General features: G+C 39.4%; 1 pseudogene; it reads right to left on the minus strand.

Moving 5' to 3' along the window:
- Nucleotides 1-5,692: 5,692 nt before the first annotated feature.
- LOC113458212 lies at nucleotides 5,693-6,156 on the minus strand (annotated as a pseudogene).
- Between the last annotated feature and the right edge of the window lie 2,371 nt (nucleotides 6,157-8,527).

Below are 8,527 nucleotides of genomic sequence, written 5' to 3' on the forward strand. Positions count from 1 at the left end.
GAGAGCAGGGAGATAACTTTTAATGAATGAGGGGGTCCAGTTACACTTGGCACTCAGTGAAGAGAAGAAGCAAGTGGCTCATTATTATGCACCAGGCCATTCCCTCTTCTGTGTGAGGAGAACAATTGCAACTTGAAGAGGAAAGAGCGAACCACTAATCAGGGGAGAGCAGGTTTCACCTATTCAAGCATGTTCCAAATTATCCAATTAGCCAGCTTGCCAATAAGTTCCTTGTAGCATTTCCATTGGCACTGGCAATACCATAATCAGTTGTCTTAATCAAGCCTTTGAAAACACAAATGATGAGCTGCATAGATTCATAACAAAGACTGCGCAATTAGAGACATCTGGTCACTGCTGTTGAGAAGTTACTCTACATTATTTGGTATGAGTTTATGTTGCCTTCTGACCTATCCTCCGACTTATGCTTCTATTTCCTTATGCCCTAAACATCTTTTGAGTGGGTACCATTGTCACGTGGATAACCCTTACTTCAGTACTCTTTTTGACTGTGAATCCAATGGCCCCTTTGAGCCACATCCTGGTAGTCTTGTTTCATTGTCACCTACCAGCTAGCATAGAGTTTGTAATCCTTAAGAAATGACATCAGAACATGAAAGACTCCAGCTCCTTACTCCCTAGGTTTTCCTGTAGACACAGTGATCTCGGTTTGATTTCTCTATCGCTACGATAAAACACTGACCAAAAGCTACCCAGGGAGGGAAGAGTTTATGTAGTTTATAGATGACAGTCTTGTCATGGAGATAAGCCAAAATAAGTCAAGGTAGGAACTTAGAGAAGAAACAAGAGAGGAATACTGTTTATTAGCTTTCACTGCATGGATTGCCCAGCTTGCTTTTATATATAATCCAAGACTACCTGTTTCCAGGTGGCACTGCCCACTGTGGGCTAGTCCTTCCCAAACCAATCACTAATTAAAAAAAAAAGCCTCATAGACATGCCCACACACCAGTATGATGGAGGGTGGAGACAGTTCCTTTTTTTGTGGTTCCTGATTCCCAGATGACTCTAGTTCATGTCAGGTTGACAAAAGCTAACCAACACACAAATGTTTTGTCCTTGGTGAGCAGTAATAGTCTGATGACAGGGTCTGTCTACTTGTAGTTCCGTAATACCTGTTTGACAAATAGCATATACAGTTGACACTCTGTGTCCAGGGAAACCACCTCCATGGATTCAATCAACCATGCATCAGAAGTAATCAGAAAAAAAGTATATATATAACATATGAAGAATTCTTGTTGTCATTATTCCCTAAACAATATAGCATAACAGATTTTTTTTTATAACAGTGACAGTGTAACAGGTATTCTAAGTCTTTGAGAGATGATTTACAGTACACAATATACCAGAGGGTATGCACTGGCTACATACAATCATGATGCCATTTTGTAGACTAAACATGAACATCTATAGATCTGATACTAGATGAGGTCTTACTCACAGACAGGCAGAGAAAACTGAGCTTATAAATTTCTTCTATATGATCAGCATGTAAACAGGAAGAAAAAGATGTTTAGGACCAGTTTCAGTACAACTCCCACAAAGGAACAGGACAACATATTTTCAATAAGTCTGGCCAAACAAATAGGAGAAGTCCTCAGTTTTGTTCCTTTATCACAGAGTCTAGAGTGATGTCTGGAGTAGCATTACAACTCATGAAATAATTGTCAAGGGATTTTTTTTCTCTCTCAAGTAGAAATTATGAAGTGTGCTGATTTCCATATTTAGTTTAACACTAGCATTCCAGAATATAAAGGAAGAACAGGAGACAGAAACTCAGCTTTTCCTTGAGCTTCCAAAGCATTTACAGTGCAGGAATGTAAGAACTCAATGTTATCTTGGGAAGGACGTTACCCTGTCTAGTGCATATGAAATATTTCTGAATTACTTCTAGGAGAGTTGAAGGCCCAAGGTTAGCACAGCTGGACCATGAGATTACCCAATAAATTAAAATAACAATGAGCAATTGGCATAACAAAGCCCAGCACTATTACAAGCGGGCTGAATGATTGGGCAAATTGAGTAATGTTCCAAAGAGGTTTGCTTCCATTATTGGCAACTAAGCATGCAAAAATTTAAGAAATGCTCTGCTTCCTGCTTTGGCTTAAAGCAGACACTGAAATAAGCACACCAGTGTCATTGGTTCTGCAGGAGGCTAATTCCAAGAAGTACTGGCAGGGAAAAAGAGAAATCACTTGGAAAGGAAAGAAAGGAAATGACCCATGATAGCAAGACATTGCTTAACAGTAGCTGGGGATTGTGCCTTATAGAAAAATCAGGTTGACAATACTGGATAGTCCTCGAGTTACTCACTCCTTCTTTCTCTCCCATTCTCTCTCTCTCTCCTTCCTCCCAATGAGAGTTTCATATAGTACATTTTTAGCTCATTCTTTCCCATTCCCCAACTCATGTTCTTTCTCTTTCTTGTAAAGCAAAAACAAAAATAAAAGGTCACTAAAAAATGGAGTTCAGTTTGTATTGAAAAATTATTCCTGGGTATTGTGTTTACCCTGGAATATGACTGACATACCCAGTGCTACTCCCATAAAGAAAAGTGATTTTTTTTCCCCCTTCCAGCAGCCATGGCTTGTAGATCGTGCCTTGGCCAGGGCTGGGACGTTGGATCCTCTTCCCCTCCTCCATGTTGGGATTTGTCTGGCCTGAACTTGTGCAGGTCTCGGACGTGCCTCTGTCCTGTTGTGTCTGGAAAGTGCTGGTTCCTTAGAATCACTCTTCACCTTTGGCTCTTAAATATTGCTGCTCCCTCTTCAGTTAGATCCCTGAACTTCGAGGGGAGCAGTGTGATATAAACACCCTGTTCAGAGCTCACCCACTAATTTCTTAAACAACTCCTTGATTGATGGAAAGGTTGATTCTTAAGAAATTAGTTCTTTCCTTGCTTCCAGGAAGGGAAGAAGATAACAGGAAAAGGTCCATAGGAAGAGCATCACAGTCTCCAACAATTTTTCAAGTAAAGCATGACACAACTACTATCCACTTGGCATTAGTGTGTCTTGATTCCACTTCTGTCTCCACCATGCTTCTCTTCCCCAACCCAAATGACATGGCTTTCTAATAACAGGAGTTAAAGAAGGTGTCCCTTTTATTCCTGCACAAATCAGACCTGAAGTGGAATCAGGGTTACTTCCATAAGATTGGGTGCTTGAATTTCCCTAGACTTGGATAAAATACTGTTTCCATGAAATAGCATCCTTACCATTGCATCTATCCCCCACAGGCATAGAAGAATTATTTTCCAAGATCTCTAGGAATTTGCTTCTGTTTGGAATCCTCTGGCATTTCTGAAACTATTTCCATATCCCAGACTCTAATATCTTACCTCAACTTTCTAGAAATATAGTCTTTACATTTGATCTCCTTACTTGTGGCATCTGATTTTCTTTGCATCAATTTTGTATATTTTATTGTTCCTGAAATTGCATTTAGGACAAAACAGGCAGTTTAAAATATTGTCAAGTATATGAATAGCTAAATGATGAATGACTGAGTGGCTGGCTGCCATCCTCTATGACATTCTGCACAGCAGTTTGGAGCCCGGTTCATTTGTTCATCCTAAACCTGCCAATTATTTTAGGGCTTTCCATCCCGCATCTTAATCTTCACACTTCCATGGAGCTACTGCCCTGAACTCTCAGTCTTACAGAAATCTGTTTTGCTCCCTTCTTCTCACATCTCACCTCTTTATTTGTTTTTATTTTCTTACTCATTGGTTGCCTGGTATCTTCATGGAAGGGACCACCCAATAATAATAGTCTCTGTTGGCCATCACTACACTCTTGACAAAAGATTTTAACTTTTAAGACGATGCCAGAATTTCCCTAAATGATGTTCTTTGTAAATACAGAAGCCTGGCCTCCTATTCTGTCCTAATTCTGTGTACTATGATTTTTCTCTCTCCAGTGAGCAGGTCAAGGGCACAGGTCTGGATCTCCTGCTCCATAAACCGAATGCAGATCATATTCTGCTACAGCTGTTTGCTTACCTACTTTCTACTTCTCAACAGGAACACTAAACACACTCTAGGGAGTGAAAATTTCAAGTTCAGTTTTATCTAACCTTTGTTTTGACATCAGACACTTCTGTGGATGTGGCAATTTCTGCTAAAGGACATTGTGCTGTTGAGAAATCCCAGAGATATGAGGAAAAGGATGTTGGGTTGGACACCAAGATTTGAGAATCTAACCAAAAGTACCATGCAGGTGTAACAGATGAATTTCCAAGTGAGTAAAGATGACCCTGGACTTCTAGATAAAGCCACATAAAAAAAGCAGGTGAGAAAAACGGAATTGCAGTCACTAGCAATAAAAATCTTTCAGAAATGTTAGGATTCTAAGGATGGAAAGGAACTCAAGTCTAAGAAACTTAAGAATGATACAATTTTGGTGAATCACTACCAAGACTAAATGAATAAATCTCACAGCAAAATAGAGAGTTTGGTGGTGATTGATGGAATTGGCTTAGAGTTCTAAGAAATCATTAAAAATTAATAAAAAAAAAACCCCAGTGCTCAGAGAGGAAGTAGACATAAGCCCCTATCCTTTACCCAGAATCTATTTCCAATTGATAAGCTCTCACAAAGGAAAAGTTACTTTTGTCCAATGGAATCTCTGGGCATACAAACCACCTTTGCGGGCCAGCCTTATGCTCAGCTGTAGATGACCAACACAATACAATTCAATGGTAGTTTCAGAGGTGTTTTAAAAATCTCATAATCAAAAAAGAAAAAAAGTCTGGCATCTTTCTTCCCTTTCTTCATTCTTTCTTTTCCATTTTACCCTGTTTTTATTTTGTTTTGTTTTATCTTACTTCTCTTTTGTTTCCGTATTATGGTTTTCAATTTTGTTCTTAAGGGTTTTCTGTGTGTACGTCTCAGCCTCTGCATGTGCTTCTTGTGCTTCTTCTTTGGCTTGTTATCTTTTTTGCTGTGTGTTGTTCGTTTTGTTTTGCCATATTCTGTGTTTTTGTTTTGTCTTTGCAGACAAAACTTGAATCCCAAAAATCCTCACAAACAGATTGGAAATGACAGCCTGAAAAAGACAACTTACACAGTCACTGGGAGGTGCATCTCTACAATGTACCTTAAACCCATAGGGCGCAGGCATTTGGAAGTCTTACATTTCTAAATAAAGAATGTTACAAAAGGCTATGCTGTGCATCCTTGCAGAGACGATCAGCAGGAAACCCCTTTGAAAGCCCTGACCTGTTAGCTTTCATTCACAGCAGGTTTGAAAGCCTGCTGATAGCTTCACCCACAGCTTCTCACCATATCCCAGCTCCCAGAAAATCTGCAGCTTTATTCAATTTCTGCCAGTTGTTTCTATATCATCAGCACATCACACTTTAACCGGGCAGGATCTAGGTTTATTTCAGTCTATGAAAAACTAAAGTTCAAATTCAATCTTGCTTAAGGGGACATTGTAATGTAACAATTCTTGATATGACATGCTTCATACGATCTACTTGAGACCACACAGAATTACACCGTTATATGTGTCACTGTTCCAAAAGACAAAATATATTTGAACACATAAAACATTTAAATAATGCACCAAGCATACGAAGTTTCAAACAAAGCTTGAATTTCCTGTGCGTGCTCCTATCAAATGAAGCTGCTTCTGCACTCCGCTTCTTTAGCAAAACTGCTCTTCTACTTCCTTTCATGTGACCTAGATCGGCCAAGAGAACTAGAGAAGGATCGAGATCCGGACGGCTTGTGATAGCTCTCACTAGACAAAGGCCTTGCACTTCTATTTCTAGGAACTGATGCGTTCTGGTTTCAAAAGAAGCTTCTCCTTGGAGATCTGTGCCCAGTGGACTCCCACGTAAGGAAATCATCTCAAGGGCCAAGAGGGAGGCACGCCTTGATTTTGACTTATTTTCACCATTCGACAGTTCCACTCGTCCCCAGCAACCACAAAGTGTTCCACCATGTAGCTCACAGACAGCGTCAGCGGCATCTAAGGGATCCTCAAATTTAAGGAAAGCAAAGCCAGAAGGGGATGGAATAACCCACACACTTCTGGATTGCTCACAGTAGCCAAAAACCTGTTCTAATTCAGTCTTTTTACCTCTATAGACCTTACAGTCCAGTGGACAGGAGGCAAAGCGCATCTCGAGGTCCGGGCTCCCAAAAGCTGAAGCTCCAATTCTTAGGTTCGGGCAAACCCATCTGCCCTGCTCTGGCTCTGCTTCCACAGGTGATCTCTCTTCCCAGATGTCCAAATTTATCGCATTTTTTTATTATTTTTTTAAAGATGTCTATTTGTATTAAACTGAGAGAAAGAAAAGTTGTGGATTTGGGAGACAGGGGAGGTGAGGAGGATCTGGGAGGAGTTATGGGAGGGGAACCATAATCAGAATATACTGTACTGAAAAACAACCCCTCCATTTTCTAAATTAAAAATAAACATTTTTAACCTTTGAAATATGTTAGCAAAAAACAGAAAGAAATAAGTTTTGGCAGAGAAATTAATCATCTATTTCAACTTTAATGAAAAATGTGGTACTCCAAAAAAATCAAGCAAGGTTAACTCAGGCAGCTTCAATGTGAGCACCATCATAATAAACCTAGATTGTAGCCCAATGCAAAGAGATCTCAATAAAGAATAAAGAAAGCATTGTATCAGGAAATAAAAAAGTTAAATTAAAAAGAAATCTATATATGTACACAATAAATATGTGCATATATGTATGTCTCAATGTATTGCATATGTTTAGGCATAAATTGCTATACACAACCCTTTAGCAGAAAGTCTTAGAAACAATGTATGTAAGAAGAATGAAAGAAATTTTATAAGTGCATGTGGCAGAAAGGCCTTAATGGGGTACAAAGGTAGTGTGTGCACACAAAGCTATACAGTGGGAATCCTGGGAAGCCAAAGATTTCCTTGTTAAAAACTTCACAGACTTTCCATTGCTCTGCTTAACATGTCAACGTGTGCAAATTCATACAGAAAGACACACATTGATACTTAGAGACAACGCAGACACAATGCATGTACACAGAGCTACAGTCACACATAGAGATATACATAGGCATACAGACACACAGATATACATAGGCACACATGCACACGTGTACAGCATACATACACACACATATACATAAACAGAGAGGCATAGCCACACACACACACACACACACACACATACAAACACACACACAAATTGTAGTGATTTGAATGAAGATGACCCTCATAGTTTTATAGGAAGTGGCACTATTAGGAAGTGTGGCCTTGTAGGAGTAGGTGTGGCCTTGGAGAAAGTGTGTCACTGGGTGTAGGCTCTGAGGTTTCAGATGCTCAAGACAGGCAGACCCAGTGTTTCTGCTCTTGCTGCTGCCTGCCAATCCAGATGTAGAACTTTCAGCTACCTCTCCGGAACGATGTCTGCTTGCATGCCATCATGCTTTGGACTAAACCTTTGAAATGTATGTCAGCTCTAATGAAATGTTTCCCTTTATAAGAAATGCTGTGACAAGTGTCCCTTCATAGCAATAGAAATCCTAACTAAAACACAACCTTCAGAAAGAAAATAACAATTGTATTTTTAAATAAGTTTATGTATATTCTAAGTAATTTTTAACAGACATTACTATGTTGGAAAATTTGATTCAAAGGAAAATAGATAAAAAGTATTTTTCTGGTGAATCAAATAATGTAAAACATACTGCATTTTCATTTTATTTATCTTTCTATTTATTTTTCAAACACTTATGTTTTTAGAAACCTTAAAACATTTTTAGAACCCACGGGCCACTCAGGCTATGGAAGCAGCTACCCACTCCTGCCGGCTTCCTCTGAGAACGCTCCAGCCAAGGCTGCCAGAGAAGCAAGTAGGCCAGCAAAGCTGATACAAGAGCTTCAGATCGTCACTCTTGGTTCTACTCCATATCCAAATTCAAGTCTCATTTCCAGCTCCATGCAGACTTAACTGTTGTGGCCTCTGCTAACTCTCTGCCTCCATTCTCAGGGGACCAAGTAGATTCTGGTGGAACATCGGATTTCCTCTCTCTTGTAGACTTCTCTCAACCCTTTCCCAGTACATCTCCATTCCTAAGTGTTAGCTCCCAATATTTAGGAACACATTTTACCCCAGTGGACACACCTATAAGGATCCCAGAAAAAATCTCTACCAAGAAACACACAGCCACTGTACTCTTCTAAGAACCAGAAAGGGCAATAGAAATCAAACAACAACAACAAAAAAAAAAACGCCCATCCAATAAAGACAAGATCAGATATCAGCATCTAGAATTACAATTTTCCCAAACCCAATTGCCTTGACATCGGTGTAAAAACAATCAATAACAGCAAGAACAATATATCTCCCCTAGAGAACAGTAACCCTACCATGGTAGCCCCTAGTATTGTATCATAGCAAAAGCATGGTATAAAAAAAAAACCAAACTTAAAATAGGCTTTAAGAATATGATAGACATATATAAAGAACTCAAGGAACTAGACTTTAAAATGCTAATTAA

Source organism: Microtus ochrogaster, unplaced genomic scaffold (genome assembly GCF_000317375.1).
Source record: "Microtus ochrogaster isolate Prairie Vole_2 unplaced genomic scaffold, MicOch1.0 UNK9, whole genome shotgun sequence".
Classification (NCBI taxonomy): Eukaryota; Metazoa; Chordata; class Mammalia; order Rodentia; family Cricetidae; genus Microtus; species Microtus ochrogaster.